Source organism: Fukomys damarensis, unplaced genomic scaffold (assembly GCF_012274545.1).
Source record: "Fukomys damarensis isolate Sample0158 unplaced genomic scaffold, DMR_v1.0_HiC HiC_scaffold_39, whole genome shotgun sequence".
In the NCBI taxonomy this organism is placed as follows: Eukaryota; Metazoa; Chordata; class Mammalia; order Rodentia; family Bathyergidae; genus Fukomys; species Fukomys damarensis.
This window is the reverse complement of record NW_022900951.1, coordinates 67,469,837-67,482,252: the sequence shown is the minus strand read 5'-3', so window position 1 is coordinate 67,482,252 and position 12,416 is coordinate 67,469,837.

Sequence of the window (12,416 nt, the reverse complement as noted above, 5' to 3'; positions counted from 1 at the left end):
GGAACACCAAAGATGGGTTCACTGATAAAACCTAGAAACCATTTAAGGAAAAAAAAAATATATCTATTCTTTAAATTCTTTTCCCAAAGGAAGATACAGAGGCAATACTCACTAATTCATTCTGAGACCAACATTACTTCAACAGAAAAAGGAAAGATATTGGGAAAAAAAAGCGCAGACCAAATCATTTAACAAAATATTAGTAAATTACAGTCAATATGTAAATATTTATGCATAATAATACTTATATACCACAGATTACTGGGATTTATTCCAAGTGAACAAGTCTGGATCATCTTTTGAAAATCAATTAATGTAGTCCATTACATCAAAATGCTAAAGAACAAAACTGTATTTTTCTATTCAAATTTGTATTTTGCTTTTTAAAATAAAAAAAGAAAAAGAAAATGAGTGTAGAGAAAAATGCACATAGTCTCTGTCCCACTTGTGTCACAGAAATTTATTCTTGAAGAAGATAATTCACTGATTTTGAGACAATGTTGAACACTACTGAAGGATTCTAGTTATGTCCTTGAATTAAAATGGTCATTGAGCCAGATGTAGTGGCACAGGCCTGTAATGCCAGCGCTCAGGAGACTGAGGCAGGAGTTCACTGCGAGTTCAAGGCCAGCCTCAGCTACACAGTGAGTTCAAGTCCAGTTTAAACTACATACTGGGACATTGTCTCAACACCCCTACCCCGAAAAAGGTCATTGATAACATTTTCTTATCAGTATATTTCTGTAATGTTAATCAAAAAAGATTTTGTGACTATGGTAAAGCCCTGTGGAAAGTCTATAACTTAAAATGTTTTCCACATTTAATATTAATTATATATTAATAATAAAGAATTGATGAATTAACTCCTTTGGGACAAATTCGATAGATATGCATGTTAACATATTCTGGAACATATTTACTACTGTATCAGATTCATTTAAAATGAATTACTTCTCTCATAATTTATTTTGGAATAAAGATATTAACAAATGGAAAATGCCACAAATAGAGGGGAGACATATTTCCAATGTTTGGATCACTGATTGCTTATTAAAACAGACCTGGGGGGAGATCTAACGTGGCTGAATAGAGGAGTCACATCTGATAGACTCAGAAAAGATCAACTAAAAATATAGGCAGTTGGAAGAAGGGGAGGAACGTATACCCGGATACAAAAAAAAATCAATTTGAAAAAAGAGACTAGTGGATCAAACCAAACATATGCCTAAATAAAAAAGGGAAGAACTCATACAGGACTGTCCCAGAGGGCCTCCACTGTCACCCATCACTGGAACAACCATTTTGAGAAGTTCCCAAATATTTGGAAGGTTGTAAGTAGTGCAGCAGACTAGCCTCACATGATAAACTTGAGGTACTCAGACGCTTTCACCAGCACAAATCGGGGTGAGAGATCAAAGATGAGAGCAGCCCTTCTCACCCACCTGATCTCAGGCTCTAGGAGGATAAACAAGCCATCATTGCCTGTGTTGGATGACTTCAGTACTGGACCCCAGGCACACCTGAGCCACAGGCAGGAGCCTGTAGTTCATCCCACACCAACTGGGATATTCACCTAGAACATAGAACTAACACTATCCCAGTTTGAGTTTGTACTTAGTACTCCGGGCTCCTTGAGCCTACAGCCAGATCTCACTGCCTTCTTCCAATTCTAGACCTGTCAGAGACTGTCTGACACCTAGCACCAGTCCTTTGGCAACCTGGGTTTTCACGGGGTGTTCCAATCCCATGAGAATATCTGCCTGAGACACCTGGATGTTGCAGCATCCATCCAGCACCAGGCACATCACCTCCACAACAGGAGCATTGTAGTCTCTACCTTGCATGCTGCAGGAGTCCCAGGCACAATAGGAAGGTCCTCTGCCTGGTTAAGCAATAAGAGTTAAGACTTTGCCTGTTTTGCCCAGTACGTTAAATGCCTGTGAGACACTACCTATGGCCCTGAGACCTCACTGGGCCTGCAGGTATCTCCCCACATTAGTCTTGGACAGATCAGGATCTCTTGTGTTGGAAGCTGGCCCCACTAACACCAACAATGCATTGAGTAGTATTCCATTTTACTACTCAGCCATAAAGTATGAGAAATTAGATTCATTCATAGAAAAATGGGTACATATTGAGGATATACTCCTAAGTGAAATAAATAAGTCACACATGTGTAAATACAGAATAGTTTTTCTGGTGTGAAAAACTATAATGGTACATAAAATCCTAATGGTATAATTGACAATGTGAAATAGGAAGAAAAGGGCTAAAGGTGCAGGGAAAATGGGCTGGGTAGGGGAGAGGTAATAAGGGAAAAGAAAAAAATATGAGAAAATGAAAAAATGGAAATAAAGTGTTTTGTCAATGGGGAGGGCGGAGGGGGTGAAGTGGGGCAGGGACAAGGGGAAAAATGAGAACCAAGACCTGTCATGTAGAGGTACAAGATCCCAGTAACAGATGTAACTGTACTGTATACCTAGAATGTACCAATAAATTCAATGAGAGAGAAAAAAAGAATACATTGGGTAACCAGTATTGGTCCACAACCTGCGGGAAACAAGGACAGGAGCCTTAGAACCCCAGCCCCAATGAACCAGCTTGAATAGCTGCCACAAATGGAAACACTCTTCTGGAAATACGTAGAAACATTCTTCTGTCTTTTTTTCTTTTCTTCTTTCTCATTCATTTAATTCCCCTTCCCTTTTTATTCTTTTATTTGCTCCTCTATTGGTATGTTTTTATTTTTTCCTATTTTTTGTCTTTTGGAGGAGATTCGAGTTTTACCACCCATTTTCTTGTTCCCCCTTTAGCATTACTTTGTCTATGCCCTACTTTTATCCCCCCCCCTCCCTTCTTTCATGTTTTTTAAATTTTCAGTTCCTCTAGTTTAATCTCCACTCCCTATTACTTGTCTTTTTCCTAGTCTTCTTTGTTACTGTTCTATAATACCACTAATTTCCCTTTACTCCTAAACAAGAACTTTGACATTAATCTCGCCACCTTTTTCATATCTTCCATTGATTTATTTTTCATGAGTTACTTCTATTCTCTTTTTCATCATTCTTCCATGCCCATACTATTTAACCTTATGAATCTGGTGATCGTTAACTGTGAATTAATATGACTGAATGCTGCTCTATGATGAAAGGAGGTAAAATTATTCTACTGAGTGCACATTTACTGTATACAATTTTGTGATATGTCTTAGATATTGTTATATAAATATAAATCATATAGCTATGATTAAAGGCATCAAAGTATTAGTGATTACAATATGTCATTTTCAAATTTGTGTTATTAGTGATTTTGGTACTTTAGCCAAGCTGACATAGTTGTTTTATTTAATTGCACTTCCTTTTATGCTGATACCTAGATTTTGAGGAGTTCGAGAATACTACAAGCCAGTACCAAAGAGCTTAGTTAGCATCAAGCCTAGCAGCCAAAGAGGCTGCAAATTTACATCCCAAGGAAACAGAAGAGGTAGCATTCTGGTGTAGACACAAAAGCCCAAATTAAGCTATGAGTAGAAGATATCTGTGAAAATTAGTCATTACTTAGAGATGTCTTGATACTAGTAATAGACCTATCTACCATAAGTGATTTACAAGCTTAAATGAAGAAAACAAAGAAAATGAGAAAACATAAAAGCGAGATGGACCCCCAAACCCCTAACTCCTCCAAACAAAACCCAGGAGACAATGAGATGGAAGAAATTGAAAACCTCCAGATCAATTTTCTGAAACTGTAGCAATAGAAGCAATAAAGCAGATGAATAAGAAGTGAGTCTGACTGAGGTTAGAGTGACTTGCACCCAAATTCAATTCCCAAAATTAAAACCTTTTTTAAAAAAACTCATTTCTGGAATCACATCTAACGCTGATACCAAAACCAGAGATGGTACCATCCAATAAACAGAGTAACAGGCCAGTCTCTTCAATGAACGTAGATGCAAAAATTCACAGTAAGATACTGCCAAATAGAATGCAGCAAATCATCAAGAAGATTATATAACATGACCAAGTAGGATTCATCCTAGGGATGCAGGGATGGTTCAACATATGTGAATTGATAACTGTAATGCACCATATTAACAGAACCAAGGACAAAACCCACATGATCATCTCCATAGAACAAAAAATCATTTAACAAAATCCAGCACTTATTCACGATAAAACCCTACAGAAAATTGGAATAGTTTTTTTAATCTCAGTCAGATAGAAGGCATCTACAACAAACCAATAGCCAATATCATATCAAATTGTCAAATACTAAAAATGTTCACTCTAAAATCAAGAACAAGGTAAGTATAGCCACTATAACCAGTGTTGTATGATATAGTTCTAAAAACATTAACAAGAACAACTAGACGAGAAAAAGAAATAAGAGGAATAAGGATAGGACAGGATAGGAAAGAAAAAAGTTAAATTATCATTACTTGCTGATGACATGATACTCTACAGAGAAGACTTGAAAAATTCCACCCAAAGACTCTTAGAATTAATGAGCAAATATGATAGTATATTAGGATACAATGTCCACATTAAAAAATAAATAGCATTCCTGTACATGAATAACAAACTCACTGAGAGAGAAATTAGGGAAACAACACCTTTCACAATAGCGGCAAAAAAAATGAAATCCTTAGGAATTAGTCTAATGAAGTAAGTTACAGACCTTTACACTGAAAACTACAGAACTCAGAAACAGATCAAAAGAAGATATCAGAAAATAAAAAGATATCCCCTCTTCTTGTATAAGCAAAAGCAATATAGAGAAAATGGCCATACTTTCCAGAACTGTTATATGGATTTAATGCAATCTCACTAATATTTTTTCCTCATTGAGTTTATTGGTACATTTTAGGTATACAGTACAGTTACATTCATTATTGGGATCTTGTACCTTTACATGACAGGTCTTGGTTCTCATTTTTTCCCCTTATCCCTACCCCCACTCCAAATATTAATAGCATTCCTCACTGAGTTACAGAATTCATATGGAACCAGAAGAGGCCTAGAATACCAAAAGCAATTCTCAACAAGGGCAAGGCAAGGGGCATCACAACTTTTAATTTGAAGTTATACTGCATAGCTACAGTGATAAAAACAGCATGTTACTGGCAAAAAAAACCCACAAAAAACAAAAAACAGATTCGAGGATCAATGGTACAGAATAGAAGATTCAGAAACAACTTCAAGCACAATCAATTAGCTACCGCATCTTTGACAAATGGTCCAAACATTTTCATGGGATGATGGATAGCCTCTTTAATAATGATGCTGGGAAAACTGGCTTTCCATACCCCAAAGATTAAACCTAGACCATTATCTCTCACCATGTACTAAAATAAAATTGAAATGTATCAAAGATCTAAATATTAAAACAGAAACACTTAATCTGCTGGAAGATGAAATAACTAAAACTCTTATTTTTTTTTTCTTTTTGCGGTACTTGGGATCAAACTCAGGACTTTGCACTTGTAATGCAGATGTGGTGCCAGTGAGCTAAATCCTCAGCCCTCCTAAATAGGTAAAACTCTTGACATAGATGTAGGGAAACGCGTTATGAACAAACTGATTACACATCAAATATTACAAAGAACCAACAACTTGGATCACATCAAATTGAAAAGGTTTTTCAGAGCAAAAGAAAGAAGCAACAGAGTGAAGAGACAATCCACAAAACAGGAACAAACAATTTATCATCCACTCTTCAAAAGACAAATTTCTTGAATATATAAAGAACTTAACATTCAAACCCCTCAATTTTAAAGAACCAGTCCAAAAATGAGCATCTAAAATGAAAAAAACATTCTTAATGATGAAATACAAACAGCAAAGGAATATATGAAACAATGTTCAACATTTATAGTCATTTGAGAAATGGAAAATAAAACAACACTGTAATTCCATCTCACTCCAGAAAGACTGGCTGGATCGAGAAATCAACCAATAACAAATGCTGGTGAAACTGTGGGGGAAAGTGGACCTTTCTTCATTGTTTGTGGCAGTGTACATGGTACAACCACTATGGAAATCAGCATGGAAATTATTCAAAAAACTAAAACTAGAGATTGCATTTGAACCAGCTGTTCTTCCAGGTATCTTCACAAGAGTTAAAAGCATCACTCCACAGTGATAGGTGCATACCAATATTTATAACAACGTAATTTATAATGTTTATACATTTTCCAGCCCTCTTTGTTAAGTACAGCAAATTTCCGCTAATTTTCTTTTGTATTTGGTCCTTCTTTCTTAGCATAATAAATACCTTATAAACTACCGCTATTGATAAATTAATTGGAAGGCTAACTTCTTGGACTAATTTTACATAATAGTTTTAACTACCTATCTGCATAATGCCAAAATAAAGGCATTTAAAGTAAAATTCCACCATGCAGTTTTAATCATGATTCCACACTCTGTATGGTCGGATTAGTCCCCTCCATTAAGCCATCTATCAAGGCTACCATGATTTGAAAAAAATATACCTTCACCTTCTTTTACTTCCTCTATACTCTATGTCAAGCTCAGACTCCCTTGCATATTTTCTGGTATGCAGAAAGTGAAAAAAAAAGGAAAAACATAACAACAATTGGTAAATTATTAAGAATTATCTTTACTTTTTCTTACAGCTGGACATTATTTAGGTGAATATACTCTAAGATTTACCTTTCATAATCACAAGCACATAGTAAATTTATCAAACAAATCATTATACTATATGTGAACTTTAAACATTTAACCATGTCAACCTAATCAGGTGAGGTTTTTTTTTTTATACCACCACAGAAGATGACACTCTATAATTTTATCAATGAGAGCTGAAGTTATTTCTTACCTCCATCATGTTTGTGTATTCAAAGAACCCTTACCACATATGCCCTTTCTATGTATCAGTTACTGTTCTAAGGACTTTACAAATAATATGTACTTTAATTCTTAAAAGAGCCCTACAGGCAATTATTATTTTTACCATCATCCTGCTTTTACAGGTTAAGAAACTGAACAGACACAGTTTAAGCAACTTATATAAAATCACATAACTAATGAGTCATGAATCTGGAATTACAGTCTATACGGTTCCAGTGAAGAGTACCTGGGTTGCACTATCATACTATGCTTCTTCTAAGTATAATGTTACTGACCATGCACAAACCTCTAGTCATGGAATTGCGTCCTGTGGTCCTAATACACTGATTTTCATAAAGTGATTCAAATGCACAATTACAAGTTTTAATGAATGTCAAATTCATTTGGCCATGTGTGTGTCAAATTTTATAAACCTATAAATAAAATTCCAGATGGAAAGAATTTTATAGGTAAGGTTCTTTAGATATTTACATTAATATTTCATAAATTACAGCTACAAAAGACCTGCCTTATACAAAATTTCATTTCATAAATAAGATGCATAACTTTAAGTCTCCAATATGTATTGTCAAATATAATTCAGGTTCAACAACGAAAATCTGTGCTAATCAAGATCTCTGCTTTGCATATACGGAACACTTGAATGTTCTAAATGCCTAAAAAAATGACATTTCTTCTAAGTCTGGCATCTGTGATGGTGTACTTACCAACGTGTATCACAGACAGTGAAGGGAACTATATAACAGGATTTACTAATGGCAGCTATGCTCTTTTGTCAAAAAGGATTACTGTCATTGAGTATCAGGGGAAATTGAGAACCCTGAGCACACTTGGTGGCATTTATTTAACATCCTACTCTGTAATCTGTTTAAAACAGCTACACAAAATTTCACAGGAAAATGTAAATACTCATTACATTTTTTTTTGTACTTACAAACAAATCTAATGGAAAACAGCAAAGTAAGCTTGCTTCCTGTTGCTCGAACTGTTCCAAGATTCTCATACTACAAGTTCTTTCACATTTCAGCTGATGTTTGGGACTTTGTAGATTTCTCAAATAAAGCATTCTCAAGTGACAGCTAGCAGAGTATACTAGACATACATGTCAATCCAAATAAAATTAGCACTCATATTTCTTTTTTGATAAAGTGAATTTTTTTAGACATTAAAACATGTGCATTACTACAAAATTGACAGTTAAGGAAAAATACATTTTTTCACTGATATTATAAAATCTCAAGTTAAATCTGGAAAATTCTTCATTAATCCATTAATGCTTCTGCCCTAATGTTCAGAGAAGTTTTCCCACAAATAATCAGTGCTATCTTTAACGTTCAATTTTAAGAATTCAAGTTAGAAGATAATTCAGAGAAAGAGGGGAGCTAAGAGAGGAGAGGGGAGGGGGATTAAATAATGAATTTAGATCAATTATGCATGTATTCCCACTCCCCAAGGTGACTGTAAATTGCATGTACTGCAAACATGTACTAACAAAAAATAAAATTATAAAAGCAAATGGACGATTATTTGCAAAATTCAAAACAGCCACTATATACTTATGCTATAAATTAGACAAATACTGTAGTTTTGAAAAAGTAACATCATTCAGAAACAAATTCTAAGACAATGTAGAAATGGATGTATGACTCTGATTATATTTGTCATACTCACTCGTAATATTGTTACTGTTTTTTAAGACAGGGTCTTGCTATGTAGCTCAGCCTGGCCTCAAACTCACAGCAATCCTCCCGCCTCAGTCTCCCAAGTGCTGGGATTACAGGAGTGCACTACCATGCCTGGATATTGCTATTATTAATGTGTTGTGGAGATGTGTACATTATAACAGAGAAGCTGAACCACTCTGTGCGTAGCATTAATCACATTCATATCTATGTCTGATCTTTCACATTCTCAGTTTGATTCCGATCTCACAAACTAATGTTATTCTTCCTTATTATTACTATTTATATTTATGTCAAATTTTCTGGTAATTAAGCTCACCTGAACACAACCTTCTAAATTAAGAACCGTTTATTTTATTTTGCTTTTTTACCACTTTTCTTCAATTTGCTTGAAAAATATTCCAAGCAGTACACACCCCATTATTTAATCCTTAAATAATTTAATAAAACCAATTTGTCAAAATGATGATTAGCCAAATTTTCCCAGGCATACAAACCTTATGTAAGGCTGGTCATACATTTTTAACTCATAAAAACCATTATGAGGAATATAATTTTGCTTTCTGCAACTTCTGGCCTTTCCTAAGAGAAACTATGAACGCATAAAAAATCAATACAGATGATTGTTATCTCTAAATTGTGCACTTTTAAACTTAAGGAACAGAGGAAATTAACTCAATGAAACAATAAGGTTTAGTCATTCACAACAAAAACTTAGTGCTTACGTAGAAAGGGCCAAGCATGCTTGTAACTTGAACAGAACCATACTTTTAGGTTGCCAATTTTATAAAATTTCAGCATGGCATAAAATGACTATTTGTGTGCTTGTTTATCACTAATGGCTGGAATAGGGGGATAGGTATGCATAAATGGGTACATTGTGAATTTTGTGTAGGAATGAGGTGAAAGCTCAGACACAGGGAGAAAAAATGCTGTCTCTGGTACTTAATTAGCCCACCAAGTTCCCATTATTACAGAAGGTGATTCAGGAAAAGTGAACAACCAAATATGGCCATTACAATTACAGGAATTCCCAGTTGGTTCTAGGAAATATTCATATGGCTAAGATCTTCATTGTCAGTTGTTTCCTCAAAGCCAGCACCTACCTTTCATAGGAAAATTGCCTGATTTAGATATAATTGTTTTAAAACAATTTGGGAAAACACCATCAAATAGAAAGAAATACAACGTGACTAACACATGAAATTTTAAATTTTCTGGTATGTAAATTTAAAAAAGTACAAATAAACCATTTAACCTCATGAAAATCTTAATCCAGTACAATGGTACTTCATACCACAATTCTGGAAATGATGATCTTGTTTGTGTTCGTGTGGGAAAGATGGCCATGTTCCCATCCTTTTGCTGATGCAAAGTTCACAAACAAAAACAAAATTTTGCCAGATGCTTCTGTTAGTGAACCATACTTTTCATAAACAAGGTACCACTGTATATCCAAAATATTATTCATGAACAAGGTACCACTATATTCAAAACATTATTATTTCAACCTATGACCAATATTAATATTATCTAACATTTAATATTTCCATTCTTTTCTCATATTAAGCCTTTGAAAACCATTGCAAATATTGCACTTACTACATATCTCAATTTGTACTAGATACTCTTCAAATTCTGGATAGACACATAAGGCAAGCAACTACCAGATCACAGATTTAGAACCTGACCATGCAAGATTGCTACAGTGTAGATAAGTGTCCCCAAAAAGAACCATATGATAAATTCTCAGTCCCCAGCATGGCCCTACTGGGAAATGGTGGACCTTCATGAGATAATGCCTTACAGGATGTCCTTAGGTCATTGGAGTCATATCTTTGAAGAGTATCATAGAACACAAGCCCTTGCCAATTTGTTTTTACTTCCTGTTCATGAGAAAATTGGTTTTTCTCCACCACACACTCCCATCATGGTGTGCTGCCTAATTACAGGTCCAAAGCCAGGACAGCAATCAATCATAGCTAACCATGGACTAAAAACTTCAAATCAAGGGCCAGAATAAAACTATTATTACAGTGTACATCCAGTTACGGTGATGGAAAACTGGCTAACACAAATACTATAATAGATACTATATAATGCATTACAAAGTACATAAGTGAAATAAAACAACAAAAAGCTTAGAAATATCAGAAAAGTTTGTGTAACCTTCATCCAACCTTGCCAGATACTGTGGTATTTGACACTTGTCTTTAATTATTTCCCAGAGAAGCAATGAGCATCAAAACAGACAAGTAACAAACAATTATTTTCCCGGAAAAATACCATGTCCAGAGCCAAATGACATAAATAAGTTTTAACTTGCACGTAGAATATAAAACAATCAGAATGCATGGAGTAGTATTCCATTTTATAAAACAACAACAACAAATTTTCCTTATCCAGTTGCCCATTGATGGACAATTGAGCTATTTCCAAGTTTTAGTTATTACAAATGTATAATGCTATGGTATAATTCTTTTAATTCTTTAGGGAAGATACCCAGCAGAGGAATCCCTGGGTCAAATGGGACTTCCAGTCCTAGTTCTTTGAGTTGTGTCCATACTTCTTTCCAGAGTGATTGCACCAGTCTATACTCTCACAAGCAGTGGAGCAGGGTTCCTCTTTCCCGACAGCCTCACTAGAATTTGTTACTGTTTGATTTCATGATAGCAGCCATTATTTCCCAGGTGAGGTGAAATATCAGTGTTGTTTTCATTTGTACTTCTCCAATGACCAGTGACGTTGAACATTTTTTCATATGTTTATTTGCTAGCTAAATGGATGCACATTGAGGCCATATGCTTAAGTGATCTAAATAGGGCACACGTGTGTAAATACCAAACAGTTTCTCTAGTGTGGAAAAATGAAAGTGTAAATAAGGACTAAAAGGTATAATAAGTAATGTGAGAGAGGAAGAAAATGGACAAAGAGGAAGGGGAAATGGAAGGGGTAGGGGAAAAGAAAGAAGGTAATGGAATTAAAATGAGAAAATGAAAAATAATGGAAGCAAAAATCTTTGTAGATATGGAGGGAGGGGTTAACAGGAGGGCAGGGGAATAGGAAAAATATAAGAACCAAGAATGACTATGCAAAGGTACAAATTTCCAACAATGAATGTCATTATATTGTATACATTAATGTACCAATAACATTAATTTTGTTACTTTGAATTTTTTTTTATACCTGGGGTTTGAACTTGGGTCCTTATGCTTGTGCAGCAGGCTACAGAACCACTGACCTAAATCCCTGGCACTAATAATATTAATTTTAAAAAATGCATGAAGTAACAAATTTAATAAGCTACAAAGCAGTTGAGTACTAAGGTATACTATGTTATATAAATTTTAAGGAATTTGTCCTTAGACTTTATGGAAATCAGGTATATGCCATAAAAGTCTGTTTGAATGTATTCTATATTGTATTACAATATTAATATAAGAAAATCAGTCAAAATGCATGCAGTAGTATTCACATTTTCCTCTCCAAAATTTAATTTTTCAAATTTATTTGAGTAATATTCTACAAGTCCTATGTTTCACAAAAGAAATAGAATAAAATTTGAAATTTACTTGATAAATATAATTTTATTAAATACAATAGTTAGGCTGTTAGGAGCCTTATATTTTTTTCTTTAAATTATAAAACTAAAGATTAGAACTTTATTCTCCCAAACATCTGTAGGTTGCATTTGGAATCAGAGTTTATTTTAATGCCCCAGGTGCTTTTCTTTTCTCAAATCAAAATCAGGTTCTGTTTACTACAATCTTGTTGGGCACAATTTATAGCACATGTGAGGAGGAAATGCCACGGTGAGACACAAACTAATACAAGTAAAAATGAAATCCCAGGGTCAGGG